At 37.0% G+C, this 24827-nt stretch overlaps 2 pseudogenes; both read left to right on the forward strand.

The window, feature by feature from the left end:
* Nucleotides 1-6315: 6315 nt before the first annotated feature.
* Nucleotides 6316-8658, forward strand: LOC110296196 (MICOS complex subunit Mic60-like; annotated as a pseudogene).
* A 183-nt stretch (nt 8659-8841) lies between these two features.
* LOC147006151 (MICOS complex subunit Mic60 pseudogene) lies at nt 8842-9964 on the forward strand (annotated as a pseudogene).
* The last annotated feature ends 14863 nt before the right edge of the window (nt 9965-24827 follow it).

Here is a 24827-nt window from a genome sequence, read left to right on the forward strand (position 1 = left end):
GGAAAAACACTTAGCCCAGAGATACCAGTTGGTTTCTGTGTTTGAGAGTGGCGGTAAAGTCAACAGCCACAGGAAAGCTTGTTTAGAGATGAGGATGCCAGGAATGATGGGGATGCTGATTGATCTTGAAACATTTCAGGGCCAATGGGGCCACTAGAGGATTTGTATGTGAGGGTGCTTAGATAAAGCATCACAATGCTTATTGTTGTTGCAGCTGTTTTTGTCTGTTTTGTTTTCCTTTGGTTTTGCTTTGTTTTATCCACTCTTGTCACTCATCTCTTCCTATATTCATACTCCTATGAAGTATTTATTCAATGTCTACTATCCACTACTGAGCTAGTAACTGGGTTCTTAGTCAATGATATGCTGATGTTCACTGTCAACTACAGAACAGCTGGAATGAACTGTAGTTGGTAAGGTGGAGTTCTGCTATCACTTAGGATGGGCTGAAGGTTGCTGTAACAGCCAGGGTAGGCCATCCCTGACATCTCCCCTCAGCCCTGCATCTCCTAATCACAGGCAGAATCAGTAAGTCCAAAGCAGAACCTCAGGCACAGGGTTCAGCAGTCCTCAGGGAGGACTTCCATGGCTGGCATCTGACTGCTCCTTCCTGAAACCAGCACCCAATCACAGATTTTTTGTATTTTATTTTTCTATCAAACTAACCATTAAAAACTATTCACTACTGCGTTATACTTTCATAGTTTGATATTTCCTAATGCTTCAAATACTCTCAAATGCATGAGAAACTAAAAGTTCTATTACCCACAGATAGCCAAAGGTGATATGGGAGATGCACAAAAGAGCTGAAAAATGTTTTTAAAAGCTTGTGCTTTCTAAGATAATTTTGGTTCCTAAAGTTGACCTGGAACTCTGGGCTCTATAATCTGGCTAATGTTTAAGTGCATTAATGCTAAGCCATTAAATGAAGAGAAAAATCCTTAGAATGATAACTCCCAAATCAGACTGTGACCTACTGCACCTCAGTGGATTAGGAAACCTGATCTTCTCACACTCTGGTATAACCTCACAATCCCTGCCTCATTTAATTCTTAAAATCTTAATTAAAAGCAGTAGGAAAAGCCAAAAATAATGAAGATTAAAATTCCCTTTATAGTCTATAATGTAGTGAATACCCATTTGAGAGACTCTAGAAAATGTCTCATGTGTGAATATGACACAGGAAGATTTACTTACTCTAAGCCACCATTTTTGTGGAAGGAAGCTATGCTAATCTGTTGTTTGTTGTTCTAGAAATGTCAGGATCAAGCAGCAGAACGATTACATATCAGACCTACCATGTTATTATTTTTTCTGCTTCTCTCCTACTACTTGGCTGTGATTAACTTGATAAATTGAATCTATTGTGCTGTCAGATACATAATTGTGCAGCTTGGTTTTCACGAGATGATGCAGGCATTTCAGTAATGTACCCAAGATGAGAGAACTTGACTGTCACTTTGGTTTTGCTTTGTTTTATCCACTCTTGTCACTCATCTCTTCCTATATTCATACTCCTATGAAGTATTTATTCAATGTCTACTATCCACTACTGAGCTAGTAACTGGGTTCTTAGTCAATGATATGCTGATGTTCACTGTCAACTACAGAACAGCTGGAATGAACTGTAGTTGGTAGTCACTGTCACTGTGTTGAAGGTCAGATTAATCTTGAAGAAATCTATATGATCTAGAAATGCTGGGCCAAATGAATAAATCAGAGGTAGAGATCTTACTCAGTGTTCATGAGAATTTTGGGCCCACCTCTGGTACTGCTAAAAACAAACAAATACACAGGATGTTTTATTTGTAAATTATCTGTGAATCGAGGTAATCCAGTATAACTCCTATGTATAACATACACTCAGTAAGTATTTTCTTCAATTAATAGAAGAATGAATAAGTAAATGAATGGTAAAATTATTGTGGGAGGTAGAAAAAATAATTCGAAATAATATACTTATTGAAAATTATTCCAGAAAGGAATCTAAATAAAAACCCATCACTTCCATCATTTACAGTGATTAAAAATAGTATGGTTTAAGAACTTCTTTATTTGTGATAGACCTAAAAATATGTAATCATACATATTTGATTAAACTAACTTATTATTGAAACCAAATACAGTTGTAAACTATCACAATAAAGATATTTGACTTATAAGACTAATTCAAAAATATTGTTTGTTTTTGAGTCAAACTTTCCCTAAGTACTCTTGGTTATTTATACCAGGCAAACTTAAAACTCAGAAATCTATCTGCATTTGCATGTTGGGGTTAAATGAACCATCACCTATGTGGGCACCTAGCCTACACAGGGAGAATTTTGTTTTTTGAGGTGTCGACATTGCCTTTATTATTATAGCTACACAAGTTGATTAGAATCATAACATTAGAATAAATCTGCATACAATTAATGTAAAACATATTGGTAAATATGAAGAGAATAATTGACCTTATTCAATTTCTAGATGAAATTTTGTTTCTAAAATCTGTTCACAGCTCTGTTTTTCATTCTATTTTGGAGATTTGTTTTCTTTTTTTTTTAAATATTTTTTATTACATATTTTCCTCAATTACATTTCCAATGCTATCCCAAAAGTCCCCCATACCCTCCCCCCCACTTCCCTACCCACCCATTCCCATTTTTTGGCCCTGGTGTTCCCCTGTACTGGGGCATATAAAGTTTGTGTGTCCAATGGGCCTCTCTTTCCAGTGATGGCTGACTAGGCCATCTTTTAATACATATGCAGCTAGAGTAAAGAGCTCCGGGGTACTGGTTAGTTCATAATGTTGTTGCACCTACAGGGTTGCAGATCTCTTTAGCTCCTTGGATATTTTCTCGAGCTCCTCCATTGGGGGCCCTGTGATCCATCCAATAGCTGACTGTGAGCATCCACTTATGTGTTTGCTAGGCCCTGGCCTAGTCTCACAAGAGACAGCTATATCAGGGTCCTTTCAGCAAACGCTTGCTAGTGTATGCAATGGTGTTATCGTTTGGAGGCTAATTATGGGATGGATCCCTGGATATGGCAGTCTCTAGATGGTCCATCCTTTTGTCTCAGCTCCAAACTTTGTCTCTGTAACTCCTTCCATGAGAATTTTTTTAAGAATCAAATATTTCCAGCAAGCTTGTAAACCAAAGGCAGGAGAAAAGAGAGACTCAGCTAAACAGTATGGGGTTAAGTGCATGCAACCAGGGCATGTCTTGTACCTTCCTCACAAGTCAATAAAGTACCTCCCCCTGTTTTAGTTCCCTAAAGTTTGTATCACTTGTGTGGTCTCAACCCATCCACCAATCTCAGAAGTTGGGGTTCACTTTGCTTACATACTATATTTACTGCATTAGTGAGTCGTTAAACACAAATGCTGGCTTAATTTTTATATGCAATAAATATAGTTTGTTGGGTTTAAAATATCAATATTTCTTATTATACTTCCCTTTCTAGAAGTCACATTAATCCAGGTAGCCTTGGCAAACTGAAGTCAAGTACCTCTGTCTTTCACACAGATCACCTTTATCACCTTTCCTGACCTTGAAGCACAGGGCATTCTATATTCTATCAATTTGCCTGTGGTGATCCCAACAGTTATCCTGCTACATTTCTTCATGTCATGTATCATTTTTCCTTCCTTATGCATTTCATGACAAATAGCCCTCTGGAATTTACCTAAAACACAGTTCCTGGAATAAACTTGATTTAAATATTGAATAAATATGAGAATCAAAAACACAATGGTAGAATTAATTAAATAAGTATTTTTACAATATGAACTAACCAGTGCCCCCAGAACTCCCTGGGACTAAGCCACCAATCAAAGAAAATAAATGGTGCGACTCATATCTCCAGCTGCATATGTAGCAGAGGATTGCCTAGTCAGCCATCAATGGGAGAAGAGGTCCTTGGTCTTACAAAGATTCTATGTCCCAGTATAGGGGAATGCCAGGACTAGGAAGAGGGAGTGGGTGGGTTGGGGAGCAGGGGGAGGGGGGAGAGGATAGGAGATTTTCAGAAAGGAAACTAGGAAAGGTGATAACATTTGAAATGTAAATAAAGAAAATATATAATAAAAATAAATAAATATGTTTATATTTTTAAAGATAAATTCTGGCATGATTTACTTCCTCTACTATTGCATAGTAATAGCATGATCACCATTATTAGATGGAGTAGTACTGCTCAGAGTTTTCTACAGATTTTTTTTTTATTATATCCTCCTGTTGCATTTCTTATTTATTTCTCTTGGTCTGCTTTCTACTTTTATCTTCTAAAAGTACATGCACACACACACACACCATTACAAATTCACATATGCAACCATTAAAATGAGATTCTGGTGCATATGAGAGTAAACAATGTCTCCTCATAAATGGACTCTACAGCAAGACTTATCAAGACTTTCAGCAGGTTTTATTTCTTTACACCTCTGTTTAGGTAATGAATAGTGAGGCCTAGATAGGTTAAGAACTCTTGTAAAGTTCCACTGCATGTGTTTCGTGTGATTATGAAACTAAACAGCTAGTTAAGTTATGATGATCTTGAATACCTTATCTGGTACTGTCATGGATTTATTTATGCCAGGCATGTTATGCTACTCCCAAGATCCATAGTGATTGCTGTAGAATTGGCTATTAACAAATATTTTTTGACATTAATGATAAGATTCCAAAATATTCTACAGATTTGTGAATGCAAGAGGAAAAATTGTCTTGATGAAACAAAAAAATAATAAATGAACAAATAGGTAAATAAATAAATACTTTGAAGGCCAATTCCTTTTGTTAAATATCTGATAAAATTTAGCATAGTATTTACTGGCAACAACATTTGGTTTCTACCAAGAAATAGTACCCACCCTATGTTGGATACTAGATAAGAGGAATATAACACATGTCCACTGGCAGTTAGGGTATCAGGAGACAACTTCATGAAATATGATAAAGAGTTTTGAATAGTCTATTTCTTAAGAACGAAGTAGTAAGCTGTGTCCTCAAGTAGTATTATGTCCAATTTTCTGAGGAGCCACCAAACTGACATCCAGAGTGGTTGTACCAGCTTGCCATCCCTCCAGCAATGGAGGAGTGTTCCTCTTTCTCCACATCCTCACCAGCATCTGCTGTCACCTGAGTTTTTTATCTTAACCTTTCTGGCTGGTGTGAGTTGGAATTTCAGGGTTGTTTTGATTTGGATTTTCCTGATGACTAAGGATGTTGAACATTTCTTTATGTACTTCTAAGCCATTCAGTATTCCGCAGTTTAAAATTCTTTGTTTAGCTTTGTACCTCATTTTTTAATTGGGTTATTTGTTTCTCTGGAGTCTCACTTCTTAAGTTCTTTGTATATATTGGATATTAGTCCTCTATTGGATGAAGGATTGGTAAAGATCTCTTCCCAATCTACTGGTTGCCTTTTTATCCTATTGATGGTATCCTTTGCCTTACAGAAGCTTTGCAATTTTATGAGGTCCCATTTGTCAAAGATGCTCCAAGATGTAATAAGGACACATGCTCCACTATGTTCATAGCAGCCTTATTTATAATAGCCAGAAGCTAGAAATAACCCAGATGTCCTTCAACAGAGGAATGGATACAGAAAATATGATACATTTACACAATGGAGTAATACACAGCTATTAAAACCAATGAATCTATGAAATTCTTAGGCAAATGGATAGAACTAGAAAATATCATCTGAGTGAGGTAACCCAGTCACAAAAGAACACACATATATGTACTCACTGATAAGTGGATATTAGCCCCAAAGCTAAAAATAACCAGGATATAATTCACAGAACATTTGAAGCTCAAGAAGAAGGAAGAACAAAATGTGGGTGCTTTGGTCCTTCTTAGAATGAAAACAAAATACACACAGGAACAAATATGGAGATAAAGTGTTGAGCAGAGACTGAAGGAAAGGCCACTCAGAGACTGGGATTCCATCTCATATACAGTTATGAAACCCAGACACTATTGTTCATGCCAAGAAGTTTATGCTGAAATGAGCCAGATATGGCTATCTCCCTGGCAGAGCCTTACAAATAGAGAGGAGGATACTTGCAGCCAACCATTGGACTGAGCACAGGGTCCCCCCCAAAAAAAGGAATGAAGGAGTTGAAGGGGTTTGAAACCCCATAGGAAGAACAACAATATCAACCAACCAGTCCCCTAGAACTATCAGGGACTAAACCATCAACAAAGGAGTACACATGGCTCCAGCAGCATATCTAGCAGAGGAATTCCTTGTCATGCATCAATGGCAGGAGAGGTCCTTGGTCCTATGAAGGGCTGGTAGATGCCCCCGTGTAGGGAATTGAGGATGGGGAGGTGAGAGTGGGTGTGTGGGTGTAAGTACACCCTCATAGAAGGAGTAGGAGGGATGATGTGATAGGGTGTTTCTGAGAGGGAGGAAGGGAAGGAGGGAAACTAGGAAAGGGGATAACATTTCAAATGTAAATAAAGAAAATATCCAAGCCCCCCCCCAAAAAGGGCATAAATAACTCCATTAAAGAAAAACAGAGCTCCTTGGAATTATACCCCTAATAAAAAAACAAACAAACAAAAAACAACAACAACAAACAAAACAAAACAAAACAAACAAACAAACACAAGAAAACCCAAAAAACACATGGTAGAACTTGTGCTTCTAGCTATTTATACAGCAGAGGATGGCCTAGATGGTCATCAATGGGAGGAGAGGCCCTTGGTCCTGTGAAGGCTCTTGCCTCAGTATAGGAGAATGCCAGGACCAGGAATGGGAGTGGGTGGGTTGGGGAGCAAGGGGAAGGGGAGGGGATAGGGGATTTTTGGAGGGGAAACTAGTAAAGGGGATAACATTTGAAATGTAAATAACTGAAATATCTAATAAAATAAAATAAATTATAAAAAGAAAAAGAAAAACAGAACAGAGTAGTCAGGCTTCATCAAGAGAAATATCAAGCTTCTACTTTAAAATAGCTTAATGACAAGTGACTTTCCCAGGTAGAAAGAAGTAAAAGATCATATTATCAATCTGGAAACTCAGCTCTTGTGCAAGATTGCTTCTGTACAAAGTATGAAGTGTCAAGGAATCAAAACTGCCTAATGGTTTCAGACATCTTTAAAATTGTAAGAATTCCTCACTAACCCAGATTGCATCCTTCTCTCTTGAACTATGACATTCAACCAAAAAGTGTTCATCCATTGGATGTTGTGTGTTAGAAATGCCTTAGCCTGAGTTTTAGCAAGATCCCAAGTTGACAACGTGAAAGCTTGTCTTCTGCTTTGTTAAAGAATACCATGAGAACAGGGAGGAAATATTAAAATTAAGAACTAGACATCCAGACAGAAGGAGATCTCATGAGGGCACAACTCAAAGATGTTATAAAACTTACTCAATTGTCAAAATGTTTTGGTAAAAAAATCCACTCCTACCATTTGGTGGGACTGTGATCTATATATCCTGTATATGTTAGTCTCCTACAACTGATGTCAATAAACATAGAATTCCTATATGACCTCCTACTCTTTTATATCTATAGCTTTCCCTTTATAAGTGTCTCTGTCCATGAAACATTGCTTAGAACCAATGAATCTTAATGAGCACATCATTTTTATCTACATTTCACTTCATGTTGATTTGTTGTATAATCACAAGTTTTAAAATCCTTTTTGCAAATGCTAGGTTGTGTGGTTAAAATCTAGTACTTTACAAATGTGCGAAATTGTTTTCTAAAGCATCATTTTGCTGGCACTGTTAACAACTGAGGTGTTATTTTCATGCACTCTGGGCATAATTTGTCCTTCACAACATTCTGGATTATGTTCCCCAAATGGGTGTGTAGTAATGTAGTATTATCTCATTGTTGTTTTAATGTAATTTTCTTGATTGCATATTAGAAGAAATAGCTTTCCACATTTTCATTAATTTACAAAATAATGTGGCCTAAAATAAACTACCATAATAAATAATAACACACACACACACACACTTGTCAGCACGATCTTTGCTGACCAAAATTGTTTACTGGGGAATTTTTGCCTCCATCCATTGTAACCAGGCAGAAGATACTCTACTTTCAGCAATTCTGATTGACTGTTGGCAAAAGTGCTGAAGCTGGCCTTTCAGTCTTTTCAGGAAGGATTGGTGTCACTATTATGTACCATAAATGGAATTTCCATTTGTGAAACTGTAGAGAAAAACCATGCCTTACTCAGATGAGTTTTTGACATGGCTCTTGGTTCTGAACCTTATACTGTTCCATCACCAAAGAAGCTGATTCAGCCTGGTCCACTAAATATCTCAAAATTGCCAGTAACCCCAACATAGAAACAGAAGAGACACACTCCAGCTTCATCAGATGATACTCTTTTGGTACTAGCCCCTTTGGTTCACCATGACAACACTTCAAATCCAATAACCTGGATATTGATAGTGGAAAATCTCCATATGTAACCTTAGCTTTAGCAAGGCCTTAAAAGATGCTCTCAGCCAGTCTGAGACCATCAATCTCCTGTCTATTGCAGCCCAGAATGCTGTAGATCAGGCCATCAATGCATACTCTAACATACTCAAAACAGCCATGTACTATCCTCAAACTGAAGGTGAAAGTCAACCCAGTGGCACACAGTGAAGGGTGCATTGAAGCAACACAGAAGAAAGGCTGTAGATGAAGCTTGCTGATGAATTTTCTTTTTCTAAGAAAAAGAAGAGCTTGAAGAAGTAAAAAGTATAAACCTCATACAATAGCCACAGAGGGGAATTTTCACAACATAATAATTGTTCTGGGTAATGTGGTCAAAAGATACAGAGTGCTCAGTTAGATGCTAAGTGGTGTCTTGGGATCATAAATTTGCCAACCAAGCCTGAGATGAATTTAGGAAAGAGTTGGAAATTTCACTTCAGATGTCACTCCTAAAAGGAAATAGGTGAGTATTTATGACCTGGCCAACAAGCTTATCTGATTGCCCATGCCTATTCTAGCAAAAACCACCTCCAAAGAGAGCTAGTAAAACAGAAAGCCACAGAGAAACAGCACTTGAAGCTAGCCTTGAAGAGGCAAAAACTAGAACAGAAGAGGACCTATGATTCTGCAGTGGCAAAGGCAATAGAGCACACAGAGGTGAATCAGGCTGAGCAGAACAGAAAGTGACATGTTGGAAAGTGGGTGATGCCCTGGAGAAGGAAATGTAGACCCAGCTTCACTGATGGGCAGATCCCCACACTGATCGTTTGCTAAGGGTCCTCAAGGTGCAAAACAGGAACTGATTTGAGCAGTGCCTCTGAAATCCTCCCTAAGCAAGAATTAGCATTTGTTTGTCACAGACAAGAACAGGTGGACCATTTAAATGTGGACATAAACACTGCCTATGCCAGGTTCAGTGAGGCTGTTTAGATTCATACTGTTGCTCAGAAAGTAGCCCAAAAAGGCTACCAGCCCTGGCTTTCAGTGGAACACAAAAGTACAACACAAAAACCTTATCTGTAGCAACATCTAATAACCCATCGTGGAAGGCAGTTGAGGCTATCAGATTCAACTGTCCTAATAATGAATTTGCCCAGGATTCAACTGCAGCTATTGCCCTAAAGTTCTTGACAGTGGGGGTAGACAATGAAGAGACCCCAAGAGCCTGTCTCAATCTAAGATACTAGTCTGAAGGATACCAATGATTCATAACCAGGAATGGCATGTACTAAGACCTCCTCTCCTATGCAGTTCCTGCTTAAGCAACTGAAACCACCAGAAGAGCTCTACTCTGAGTAAGAGAACATATACAAATTACTCTCACATGCATCCTATTGCATTGAGCATGGTGAATTGGAGCTGGCCATAAAGTTTGTCAATCAGCTAAAACCACTGCCCAGAAAAGTAGCACAGGACTGGTTGAAGGAGGCTCAAACAACTATAGAAACTAAACAACTAGCAGGGGACCTGACTCCACATGTCAGCACCATAGGAATAGGAACTATTCAAATGTAGCAAGAGTAAGGAATGCCATCTTATATGCACAGAAGTCAGCTTTGGTGTAGGCAGTGTTTGCCACAAGGATTCCAGAATCATCTAAAAGTGCACATGTTTAAGGACCCTTTCAGATACTTACACCTGTTGCATTTTTATCCCGTATACTGCTATCAGAGCAGAGAAATCCAGGAGGATTTATTTGCAACCTGTGTAATATTTCCTGTTTTTCAGGTGTTCTTAATCAAGCTTATGAACCATACTCACAGTAATGCTTGTGATACCTACTATAGTTTCTGCCTTTGGAGTGAACTGAATAAAACACACACACACAATGAAACTGAATGTTAATATTTGTACACACTTATATTTTAGGTTGAGCATATCACCCAACTTCATCCCTCTATTCTGCCTTTCTCACTGCTCCCCTCTTTTGCCTTCTGTGCTATATAGACAGGCTCACTTCTACTTTCAGGTCATATGTGATTTTATGTATCTATAGGTCCTGAACCACAAATGAAAGAAAACACTACATTTGTCTTTGTGATACAAAATGTGATGGAAAAATTACTGTTTTTTTTTTTTTTATTTCCTTGATTAGGTAAAAGAGGTGTGACTTGACATAGACACAGACACAGAGAAGGTAATTTGAAAGTGAAGTACAAAGAAGTTAAAAGATACTGGAATAAAAGCATGGATTATTTTAACCACACGTAAGAATGTTTGACAGGACAGCAGACCTTCCATAGGAATTCTAGTCTTCCTTTTCTTATAGTAAAACCATCCTTCATACTTTAGCTTTGGACTTTCAGATGTGTGTTTACATAGTATCACTTAAATTTATACTCCTGTGAGGGGCTCTCACATATGCTATAGCAAGCATATCGATATGAGAAGACAAATTCCATAACTTGATAGTCCTCCCCTTGTTTTGAGGCACAATCTCTTTTTAAAAAGAATTTTACTTATGAAGATTTTATACATATAAACAAAGTATTTTGACCATATCTACCCTACATTGACTCCAAGTTTATCTTTTCCCAGACACATCTAATCATGTTTCTCTCCTAGCCTGATCACCCATTTTTAACCCACATTGTCTAGACAGTGTTTCTAGCATGTGCATGGGTGTGTGAGTACATACACTAGATCATGGACAATCTAGCAGAGGCAATATATCTGAAAAAATTGATTCTTTCTCTTCCAGAAGTTATCATCTACCAATGTTCCTCTTCTAGAATGATGCCCTTATAAGCCACTCCTCCATCCATGTTGAAACTTTGTCTGGCTTACTTTAGTGCAAGCAATTTTCAGCACTGTAAGTCCATGTATGTGGCAGCCTTGCTTTGTCCAGATAACACTGACTTGCAGCAATCCTCCCAACCTCAGACTCCTGCAGTCTTTCTGCTCCATCTCTTTCATATCCCCTGAGCCTGAGTGGTAGAGAGTGTGATACAGTTGTCCCATTTAGCATTGGATGCCCTTTCATTACTTTGCTGCACTTTGACCCATTATAGATCTTTTTATTAACCACTGCCTCCTCCAAAACAAGTTTGTTGATGAGAGGTCAAAGCACAACTAATCCATTGGTATAAAAACAAATAATTAGACAACGGTTTGACACAATGACCATTAAACAAATTAATGGAACTAGATTGACCCTTAGAACTATTACTTCCTCTACCACAGGTTCTTGGCAATTTAGGACAAAGTCCTAGTGTGTAGAGTGTGTGAAATCCAACCATAAACCAAATTGTTACTTTTGCAACACCTATTGCATTGTTCCTATCTTTACAGGGCCAATACTATGATAGCTTGTAGGGTTCACACCTGGGAAATACATTACTCCCTCTGAAACCTGTATAGCAACTTTGAGAGCTATGGACACTAGACAACTAGTGAGGACATTTTCAAGCCTGTATCATGTTGATTTTACCATATTATGTTACTCAAGTATGGGGTGTTATTATCAAGTACTGTGAGTAATCAAGAACAATGACAATATCCTATATTGTTCTGGTGATCGATGGAATCTGCCCTCCTGACCAAGAACTGTAAGAGTGGTATCCTACACATACATAGTACTAGACTTTATATGCAATAATCTATGGTACCTACATCACCCCCTGTCTGCCTGCCTGCCTGTCTGTCTGTCTGTCTTTTTGAGCTTTCTGTCTGTCCCTGTGTGCCTTTGTGTCTGTGTCATCTTTGTCTGTATCTCTGTGTATGTTTTTCTGTCTGACTGTGTCTCTGTCATCTGTGTCTGGGTCTCTGTGTGTATGTCTGTGTCCTTGTCATCTGTGTCAATCTGTGTGTCTCTGTGTTTGTCATCTGTGTCTGTGCATATCTGTGTCTGTATGTGTGTCTGTGCCTATGTGTGTATCTGTGTGTGTGTGTGTGTGTGTGTGTGTGTGTGTGAGAGAGAGAGAGAGAGAGAGAGAGAGAGAGAGAGAGAGAGAAATCTGATACCAAAGAGAGGTATATTTCTTTGCCTGTGCATGTGTTGTGTCTGTGTGCTGTGTGCCCCTTCTTCAGGTCCCATATCACTGTAGAAGTGCTAGGATTAAACATACTTGCCATCGCTTTCAGATTTTAATGTGGTTTTCAGGGTTCAAATCAAGGCAGTGTCGAACACATTTTATCTCCTGAGTCATTTCCCTTTATTGATGACCTAATTTACTTATATTCTATCAAGCTACCAGCTTTGTGATTGATTTTTCCAACAGTCCTAGGAAAGAAATGTGCATAGGCTTAAACCTGCTTCTTTTCATGTTCTTCTTTCTCTCTGTACCATCCTTTCTATCCAGTTGGTGTTTCTCTACTTACACAACACTACAAAACTATTTATGTAACATTCAGTTGTGAGGCTATAATATAAACATCATCTCTCTACTTTACTCATTCCATCTACAGTACTCAGGAAGAAAAGAAGAAAGACAAAAGCAGAGGGGGGATTCTTTATCCAATATCAATCACATCACTGAAAGACAAAGCAACATTGTCAGTATATATTCTTAACAAATAAAACATTTTTCTCCATTTTATAGATTTTTCAGGTTAAAAAAAATGTTGGTGTTTTAATAGGGTGGAAATGATTTGTTACCGAGATTTCATTTATTATGTCAGGAATTTATTATGTTCTCCAGAGGTGCTTATTTTTTGGACATATACAGTGACAGCTGGGAAGTCAGTGATGACAGATTTGTGTGGCAGGGTCTCTGATATTTGACACAGAGTTCTATTTCCCCAACACACATTTACTGGAATTCTTTCAGTTAAGTCTGCTCATGTCACTACTTCTGCTCCACAAATAGAGTAGATATGACAAATGTCAGTCCTTCCTAAGTCAGGAGGGCCCTTCTTGAGGCACTCACCTTTGCAGTCAGTTCTTGGAGGCCCTGGCCTCCTGCAATATGGTACAGTGTCAACACACGTGAATGTGGATTGTCTAACTATTCAAGGATGTAGTGTGAGACAGGGAAATACTTGTGTTAAACTGTCAAGACTTTTGTGTCATTTAGTGCAGTGCATTGGTCAATATGGCCAAGTGCATGGAATTACTTCTTAATCTTATTTTTCTGAAATGATACAGTTCAAATAAAGAACTTAATCTATTAAACTTTATTATGCCTCAGTAATTTTCAATGAAAGAATTCATTGAAAGAATTCAGAATAATCTATATCATTAATTCTCCTTGAAATTGAACACAGAAGTAAAAGGAAAGAATTGAATTTTAAGCTTGAAGTATGTAAACAGGCTGTCATAGATCATACTTGCAATGACAGCACTTGGGAAACAAAGGCAAGAGGAGTAAGAGTCAAATGTTTTTCTCAGATACTTGGTAAATTCAAGGCCAGCATGGAGTATAGAGGCTGCCTTGTAAAATCATCAACAAACATTTTTTTAAATGAGCTAATATTTATATGTCATATATATGCACTGCTTTCTTTTTATCCACAAATTGAGATGGATAATTTTTGACAACATATTTGTTAATTCCAGAGGTGAATTAATACACTGCATCTTGATAATTTTTGTTCCCTGCTATCTCTAAATCCTGGCCATTCCTAGCCTTTTTAAAAATTGTTTATAAATAGATTAGCTGCCCAAAGCTAGGAATTGTGTGTGGTGTGTTTGTGTGTGTGCACATGTGTGTATATGTGTGTGTTGTCATTTTCAATTTTCTTTCTAATTAAAATGGAATTACTTTTGTTTCTCCTGTTTTATTAGCAGATCTCTTGGTATTGTCCTTATTCAGTTCTTGCCTAGCCAATTATACATTTTGGGTATTATGGGTGGAGCTTCACTGACATTTTTAGGATGCACAGTCTCACAGAAGATTTTCTCCTCCTCTGATTTTTACAATCTTCCATTCTTCCTTTCTGTGATGCACTCTGAACCTTACTGAAGGAGTTGTATTGTAGATGTATGCAATGGACCAGGGCAGCCCAAGTCCAGTAATTCTCTTCACTTTGAAAAGTAATCGTTTTATGTAACATTTTTCTCTGTTTAAATGAGAAGCTTATTTGATCAGGGAACAAAATCTACCCTTACCTGTGGGAATAAAAATAAATATTTAGATTGCTGTTCTGAATTATGCTAGCTTAGCAAATTGCTGCTAGTAGGTTCTCCTCTAAGATCTACAACTTTGCTAGATCTGGGGAGTGGCTTTGTTTCTAATACCAGGCAGTTTCCATCTCCCCCACCCCAACCCCATTGAGCAAGCCTACATCTAATCAGACAACTTTTGGTTATCAGCAAGATGTGAGTGCCTCTATTGCAACACTTAAGTATATCTTACTCTATAGGACATGGTTGTAGTTCATAGATGACACAACTGGATAGGACTATTTTTTTATCTCTCTTTCTTGGGAGCTTGCATACTGCCTTACAGTACTATATAAACTAGTCCTTGGGGAGGAGCTTTCAGGTCAGATCCTGTGTCCTAAGTGTATGGTGTCTTCAGCAATGGATACTTACATTTCCTGGGAGAAAACCAATGGCAATAATAACAGTCTATATTGTCTGGGGAGTCTCTTAGCCTCTTGGGGGAACAATTGTCAGCCCAAGTAAAATAACTTCATTTAAATAATATGTGCATTCACATATGTTTTCATATAATATGTATAATTTTACATAATAAAACAAATTAGTTTCTTCTTTATGGCTTTTTAAACGTTCACTGGTTTTATATTTTCCACCCCTCTCCTTAAATATTGAACTCTGACTTAGTCATTGTTCTGCTGCTGTGTAGGGACTCCATGAACAAGAACACATAAAAGAAAGCATTGAATTAGAGTCTTTCTTACGGTTTCAGAGGCTTAGTCCATTGTCATGGTGGGAGCATGACTCCACGGCAGTAGCTGTTAGGTATGTTGTCATCTGCTGACAAGAGACAAATTCTTTCATTTGGCATTCAGAGGGCTCTGGTGCGTGGCTGGAATCATGATTTACCAGGAATATAAAGTGGATTAACTAACTCTCTGCTACATTCACACCTCCCCCTGTACCCAATTTCACACATTTTAGCAACTGTGTCCTACAATTTCCCTTCCCTATTACCCTGTACCTCCATGGTCCTTATATACTGGCATCTAACAATTTAGAGCTCAAATCCACAAATAAGAGGAACTGTGTGGTATCTGTCTTTGTAGGACCATGTTACCTCACTCAGTATAATATTTCTTATTCTATGTATTTACCTATGAATGTTGTGATGGACTTCATACTCTAGAAACAGCATAGATCACAGTGGCTCTGCTGATAATAGTTAGGAAGTGATATCATTTTTAATATACTTCAGCTGGTTAGTGGATAATGATAATGTGGCACATATACCATTCAGCTATGAAAAATTGAAATTCTGAGTTTTAGACTTTTAGTATTCCACTGAAAGCAGTAGTAAAAATATTTGATTACACGTGTAAAATGAGCATTTGATGAAATATTACAAGTTTTAAAATATTATTCAAATAGAGAAATCTATAGAAATGCTTATTTATAAAATATTTTCACTGTGATATGACAAAATAGTATGATTTTAGTAAAGCTATCATGATCATGGTTAATAAAGTATGCATTATGAAATAATGTGTGTCACAAAGAGTTAGAGAAAAATATCTACTATAACTTAACTATTTGTTCAGATCTGGTGGTTAAATCAGCTGCTAAAGATACTGCAATTTCTCCATATGCTGAGATTGACTTTGTATAAAGAAGTATTGACTAGCTTGGCATGTCTTCTGAGAAATACATAATCTGTAATTTCTTGTTTCAAGAATTCCTTTTAAAAGTTGTTCTCATAGGAATTCTCAACCAGATGTGAAGCATAATTGAATTCTCCAGAGAGGCTTATCACAATTGTACCACTTGGAAATGTGTCAATATTCAAGTGTTCAATGATAAAATAGAATGTATATCATTGAAACAGAAAACAAAAGCTCCAGTCTCTTACAAATGTCAAGTTTCAGGATCTTACAGGAGATGAAATTAGTGATCCATGGACATTCAATAATGCTCAAAATTATACATATAGGAAGTTATTAAAATAGTAATAGCAGAACTACTCAGAAGATAAAGAGTATGAAGAAAGGTAAAAACTTTTCAGATAAATAAGCTAAAACATTATTTTCAAATCAAAGATTTTCCATTGCAGTTAGAATGGAAAATCTATCCATGAGCCTTTTGGTGACATATTTACACCAATATCCCATCTAGTTCATTATGAAAATTGCATTTAAGAATATACCAAGGAAGGCAGTTATTTTAAAAAGCTCTTAATTTATTCAGGGGCAAAACTGAAACATTGAAAGAGATTTTAAAAGACATGATAGCTTATTCAAATGAAACAAACTGAACCAAGAAGAGGATATCTCATTGATTCCCTTCATCTTGTATTTAAAAGTAACAAGTCTAAAGCTTTAGAAAATGTGTAAACACATTTCTAGTCCAATGAAGTTTATAACTAATTTTCACTACCATGTGACACTTCTTACATCCAGTCCGGTTAATTATCTACAACCCTTAAGTGACATTTTAAATCCTTTGTTGCTCACTGAAAACTTGTATAAAATAAAACTAAGTGCTATATTCATTAAAATGCCCAAAATAATTTTCAAGTCCAAAGAGTAAGATATTTTCAATGCATCATCATCATCATCCTCTCAGGAGGGCATAATTATCAATCCTGTAAATGATCAATTGTCTTTATTATTCAAATTCTTTGTGTCTACCATCTTAAAAATCAAAATTATTTCAAGTTCATCTTTAGGGAGCAAGAATATAAACATAGTAGAAATGCAAGGAGCTTATTTCATATTTTACACATAACAGAGTTGTAACTGTTTTGACAGTGCACATCAAATGTCATAAACATTGATAGAGCATAGAAATTTCAAATGTGTGGCAGCATAGCAGTGATTGTCTTCTACTTGGGTCTTCGCAGCAGTTGCATGGAATACAGAAGTGTTTTGCAGCCATATTCTGATTCATCTGTCTTACTTTTAGCCCTGATATTAATTATCAATCTCATATTTATCCATCATTGGGCTTTACTCCAGTGTCCTCACAGGAGCTGGAAGGATCATTCTTTTTTTAATTAGATATTTTCTTTATTTACATTTCAAATGTTATCCTGAAAGTCCCCTAGACCCCCCACCCCCGCCCTGCTGCCCTACCCACCCACTCCCACTTCTTGGCCCTGGCATTCCCCTGTACTGGGGCATATAAAGTTTGAAATACCAAGGGGTCTCTCTTCCCAATGATGGCTGACTAGGCCATCTTCTGCTACATATGCAGCTAGAGCATGAGCTCTGGGGGTACTGGTTAGTTCATATTGTTGTTCCACCTATAGGGTTGCAGACTCCTTCAGCTCCTTGGGTACTTTCTGTAGCTCCTCCATTGGGGCCCTGTGTTCCAACTTATAGATGACTGTAAGCATCCACTTCTGTATTTGCCAGGCACTGGCATAGCCTCATACAAGATACTTATACCAGGGACCAGTCATCAAAATCTTGCTGGCATATGCAATAGTGTCTGGGTTTGGTGACTGATTATGGGATGGATCCCCAGGTAGGGTAGTCTCTGGATAGTCCATCCTTTCATCTCAGCTCCAAACTTTGTCTCTGTAACTCCTTTCATGGGTATTTTGTTCCCTATTCTAAGAAGGAATGCAGTATCCACATGTTGGTCCTCCTTCTTCTTGATTTTCTTGTGATTTGCAAGTTGTATCTTGGGTATTCTAAGTTTCTGGGCTAATATCCACTTATCAGTGAGTGCATATCAAGAAAGTTCTTTTGTGATTGGGTTATGTCACTAAGGATGATATCTTCCAGGTACATCCATTTGCCCAAGAATTTCATAAATTCATTGTTTTTAATAGCTGAGTAGTACTCCGTTGTATAAATGTATCACATTTTCTATATCCATTCCTCTGTTGAGGGATAGCTGAGTTCTTTGCAGCTTCTGGCTATTAAAAATAGCACTGCTATGAACATAGTGGAAAATGTGTCCTTATTTCCAGTTGGAACATCTTCTGGGTATTTACCAAAGGACAAGGCTCTTTTAGCACTCCTTCTTAAATGTAGAAACACTTTTCTCAACCTAATTTAGGTGAATTTTGAAATGATTAGAGTAAGTTTATGGGCACCAACGTGACCCATAAATGGGTTAAATACCACAATGAGGGGGCACTATTGTAAATCTGGAAATTTTTAAAATGGAAGACTGATTTATATGCTATTCATATAAAATACTTTTAAGACATTTAATTTTAACAATAAGCAAAAAATCTAGGAACAAATATTTTTTAAATCAAATTACAAAGAAGCAAATCTCTGTTAAAGACTAGGCAAAAATACTAATTGGGGACTGTCCTGACTAGTTGAGGAAACTTAAATTAGAAAATGCTATCTATAAAATCTCTCTGTAGAATGCACACCTCTAAGAACATTTTTTAAATGCGTTATTGCTCTAGGAAAGCCCAGCCCATCGTAGGTGGTGCCACCACTGGGAAAGTGATCATGGGCTGTATATGATAGCAGGCTAAGCAAAAAGTAAGAGCAAGGTACCAAGTAACAGTCTTTTATGTCTTCAGCATCAGACCCTGCCTCCATGTATCTTCCCTAACTTCCTTCAATAATAAATGTTACCTGGAAATATTGAGATATATGATGTCTTAACAATATTCATACAACAACAAAATGAATAATTTTTAGCAAAAGATATGTATAAATAATAAATATTAAAAATAAGAATGTATAATTGAATAACTTACTCACCAACAGCAAGCACACCAAGAAATATCTTACAGACTCACTCTCATTTTCCAGAGGCTCATTTTGAAATAAACCTCAGCAAGAAGGTGAAAGCCTTCTACAGTATCAGCTTCAAATCTCTGTGTATATCAAGAAAAACACTAAAGAATAGAATGGTATTCTATGTTCATGAATCAGTAAAATAAATTGTGTTAATGATCATCTTACCAAAGAAATTTACAGGTGCAATCCCAGTCATAATACTCACAATACTATTCACATAAATAGAGAATAAAATCTTATAATTCACATAAATATAGAAAAGATTGCAGAGAATCAAAACAGTCCTGAGACATCACGCCTCAAAGTACTACTGGAATGATTGACATTCCAGACTTCAAGAAATATCGTAAAACGGTAGTAATACAAACAAAACCATACTGATACTAAAACAGAAATGTTGACCAATAGAACAAATGAGGATACAAAAATATGCATACCTGTAGCTGCAGTCACCTGATATTTGACAAACAGATAAAAATACACTGAAGAAAAGAAAGAATTTTCAAAACAAGATATTGAGAAGCCTGGACTTATAGAAGAATAAAATTAAACACATATACTACACACACACACACACACACACACACACACACACACACACACACACACATATATATATATATATATATATATATATATATATATATATATGATCAGCTCAGATCACATCTCAACCCAGTAAGAATGATGAAAATCAACATAACAATGAACAACAAATGCTGTCTAGTTTGTGGGACAAGAGGAATCTCATTCACCAATGTAAACTGATGCAGCCACTCAAAATCAGTATTGGAAATACTTAAAAATTAATATAAATAACTATATGACCCAGATATCCACCCACTCTTTCACATATGCCCAAAGGACTTGATGTCCTAATACACAAAACATAGCTCAGGGATGTTTATTTCTGTGCTATTCAGATTGGCTAGAAATTGAAACAACCTAAATGCTCTTCAAGCAATGAATGTATAATTAAACTGGAATACATATACACTATGGAATAATTTTCATCGGTAAATGAAAATGAAATCACGAATTATGCAGGTAAATGGATGAAACTAGAAAAGATGATGTTGAGTAGAGTAGCCCAGACCCTAAAAGACAAAAGCCAGATATTCTCTCCCATCTGAAGCTCCTAGCTTGCATTTTTCAGATGTGACCACATATCCTGCAGTAACTATAGAAAACAGGATATTAAAATGGAACATTGCTGAAAAAAAAAACAGGGCAGGGAGGCAGTAGAAATATATATGTGTGTGTTTGTGTGTGTGTGTGTGTGTGTATAAACATATGCACATACACAAATACACATACATATACACATACTCACATATATACATTCATATATATACATGTATACATATATATACAGACATAAATACATACACACATATATATGTACATACACACACACACACACACTTACACATACATATATAAGAGGATATCAGTTTGAAGTTTAGGTCATGGACAAACCTGGAGAGAAAAAAAGGTAAGCAAAGAAGAAATATAATTACTTTATAATTATAAATGTAAAAATATTTAAAATAAATAAAATTAATTTATAAATGGCATAAGTGTTCAAAGGTATAAGTACTAAAATAGCTAAGTGTGTGTGTATATATATATATATATATATATATATATATATATATATATAGATATTACTAACACATTGTACTTGTGGAGGACACTAGAAAATTTCATGAATAGAACACCAATGACTCAGGCGCTAAGGACAACAGTTGACAACTGGGACCTCATGAAACCGAAAAGATTGTACAAGACACAGGACACTGTCAATAAGACTAAATGGCACCTTAGAGATTAGAAATTCTAGGCTAATCGTAATTCTAATAGAGGGACAATATCCAAAATACACCAAATCATCAAAAAGTTAGAGTCCAAAAATCAAATAACCCAGTTAAAAAATGGTATACAGAGTATAACAGAGAATTCTCAGCAGAGGAATCTCGAATGGGCAAGAAGCACTTAAAGATATGTTCAACATCCTTAGTCATTTAGGAAATACAAATCAAACTGACACTGAGATTCCACCTCACACCAATCAGAATGGCTAAGATCAAAGACTCAAGTGACAACACATATTGGAGAGAATGTGGAGCTAGTAAAACACTCCTTCATTGCTGGTGGGGCTGCAAGCTGGTATAACCACTCTAAAAATCGATATGGTGGTTCTTCAGAAAATTGGAAATAGTTCTACCTGAAAACCCAGATATAGCACTCCTACCACATACCACAAAGACAGTTGCTCTTCTATGTTCATAGCAGCCTTATTTGTAATAGCCAGAAACTAGAAGCAACCTAGATGTTCCTCAACTAAAAAACGGATACAGAAAATATGGTTCATTTACACAATAGAATACAATTCAGCTACCAAAAATGAGGACATCATGATATTTTCAGGCGTTTCTTCTAGAAAATATCATCCTGAGTAAGGTAACCCAGACCCAAAATGACATGCATGGCATGTACTCACTGATATGTAGATATTAGACAAAAATTACAGAATACCCATGATACAACCCACAGAACCTAAGGTTCACCAGAAGAAAGGTCCAAGTGAGGATGCTTAAATCCAACTTAGAAGCAGGGTGGGAGGGGCAAAATAATCAAGGGAGGCAGAAGGAGGGAGGGATTTGGGGGGGAGGCAAAATGGAGGCAGGATGAGTTATGGGTAGGGGGAGAGAGGAGAGAAACCAAGAGGGCAAGGAGAATGAATGGAAATATGCAGCTTGTGGCAGTGAGGGAGCAGGAACACCTTTAGAAACACCCAGAGAACTGGGATATGAAACACTCTCAGGACACATTGGGAGTGACCTTAGCTGTAATGCCCAACAGTAGGGAGATAGAACTTTAAGTGACCACCTCTAGTAGATAGACAGGTCCCATAGTGGAGGGATGGGGTCATGAAACCATCTTCAAAATTGGTTTCTGTGTGAAAGAAATGCAAGAACAAGAACAACAACAACAAAAAAAAAACCTGATGGAGCAGAGACTAAAGGAAAGGCTGTCCAGTCACCAGCCCAACTTGGGATTCATCCCATATGCAGGCACCAAACCCTGACACTTTTACTGATGCTATATTGGGCTTGCAGACAGGAGCCTAGCATGACTGTCCTCTTGAAGGCTCTACCAGCAGCTGACTGAGACAGATACAAATACTTATAGCCAAGAATTGGCCTGAAGTAAGGGACCTCTATGGAAGACTTAGTGGAAGGATTATAGCAGTTGAAAAGCATGGCAACCACATAGTAAGATCAACAATGTCTATTAACTTGGATCTTTGGGAGTCTACCAAAGACTAAATCACCATCCACAGAGCAAACATGGGCTACTCTGAGGTCCCCCAGCACATATGTTGCAGAGGACTGCCTTGTCTGACCTCAGTGGGAGAGGATATGCCTAATCCTGTAGAGGCTTCATGCTGCAGGGAAGGGGGATGCCCATGAGGGTCACCCACGCAGAGGCAAAGGGAGATTGAGAGACCAGGTGTGGGGAAGATATAACATTTGGGATGTAAATAAATAAAATAAAATCACAGAGTATAATGGCAGTTACAGTCCTGATATGTTTATGATGATTCTAGAAGCCAATAGAATAATGCTAAATTAGGAATCTACCATTATAAGCATTTATCAGTCTAAGATTACCATATACTTCTCAAAAGAGTCTCCTTAAAATATAGTATCACAAGGGAGGAGGTATGGGATGAGGAACAGTCCTAGGGTAGACTGGGAGGAGGATAATGACTGGATTGTAAAACAGATTTAATAATAATAGTAATAATAATAGTAATAATAATAGTAATAATATAATATCACATAAATTTTAAGCTAAAGCCATATTGTCAGTGCTATATTAATATCAAGGAGTCATTTCAATTTTATTTCTCATAATAGTTTATTTTTTAGTTTCATACAATTATACAATGTATTTTGATCATTTCTATTAAGCATTACCTCTCTATTGTCGTCTTTATTATCAAGAGGTGTTATTATAGATTGGCAGGGGTTTCCTAATAATAAGGGTATTATTCTCAAGAAAGACCTAATGCATTTAATCCGAAGGTATCGAATTATGTGTCCTAATAATGCAGAGCAGTGCAGGTATTTTTCAAGGCGATGCCTGTGAAAGCATCTAAGGGGATAAAGGTTACGATGTAAGAAAGGCTCACTCACACACACACACACAGGATTAGAGATCAGAAGCAAGGTTTACCTCATACTATTACCATGTCCCTCCTCAATTTTCTCATCCAAAAATGAATGATTGGATTCCATTCAGACCTATATTATCTTGTGATTCTAAGGCAGGAAAAAATACTAGTAGTATTACAATAAGATGCATAGAAAGAAACTTTTGATTTTCACCTTAAAAGCCTTGCATCAGGAAACCTGCAGTGTTGTGAAGGTGGAGAAATTATTGTTTGTTTCTATGCACACAACAGTTTCCATTTAAAATTATCACTTTTTAAAATTTTCAATGGGGCTTTTGAAGTGAAGAATAAATATTAATTTTAGCCACTATTGTTCATTAAATATGTTTTAGCAATGGCAAACTATTATAGTTCCATTATGAGATTAAATAATGTGAATAGCACTCAGCTGCCACAGTACCTAATGGATAGGCTTCTGTGCCTTGACTAGGTTTCAGAGAGAATTATAAATACATAACACAGTGGAAAAGTTTGCTGGTATGCAGAGAGAGACAGAGACAGAGACAGAGAGACAGAGAGACAGAGTCAGGTAGGTAGAGACAGAGACAGACAGAAGGAATCAAGTTCCCCTGAATAATACAACTAAAATTGTCAAGGTGTGAATTCTTTCCATCACTGTATATTCAGTTGTTTAGAATAAAGATAACAATCAGGTTATCTGTTTATAAGAGAAGAAAGCACAGTGTATCACAGGAGAGTTTCAAAAGCACAGGTTTCACATATAAAAGTTGACTAAAGGACTACTCTCACGTATGTTCCAGTCAGAGTCCTCAGTAAGTTCAGGAATAGGAGTGGAGCACTGCAAACACTTCACTTATATTCCTAACAGTAAGTAGTAGTGGAGAAGGAGCACTTCTCAACTAAAACCAAACTATAACCTCAATAAAGAAGTTCTTTCTCTAGAAAATGTTCGGATTAATGAAATCAAGTATTTGTTTTGTTGTGTTGTTGTAACAATCTGCTAAACTGGTGACTGATTCCTGTATTGTACATACCAGTGTTATTATTTTTCGAAATATCACTAGATGCTGACATGTCATCATTTGATAATGGATGTTCATCCAAGGGGAAGTACATTTCTAGCGTGTCTTTCAGTAATAGCAATTCTCATACTGTGAGAACAAGAAACAGCTGTTTATCCCTCCTTTCCTTCTTTACTTTCTGTCTGTGTGTTTGTTGATGTTATTATTGTTATTTGATTGTTTGGGGGTGGGTAGGGCCAACTCATAGAAGTTGTTAATGTGTGGAAGCAGAATTCTCAAGCTATATACATTTGCTCTTTCAGAGTACAGCCTGCCCCTGAACAATCCATAAGTGAACAGTGAGGTTGAA

This window comes from Mus caroli, unplaced genomic scaffold (assembly GCF_978045245.1).
Source record: "Mus caroli unplaced genomic scaffold, Mus_caroli_1 scaffold_1, whole genome shotgun sequence".
In the NCBI taxonomy this organism is placed as follows: domain Eukaryota; kingdom Metazoa; phylum Chordata; class Mammalia; order Rodentia; family Muridae; genus Mus; species Mus caroli.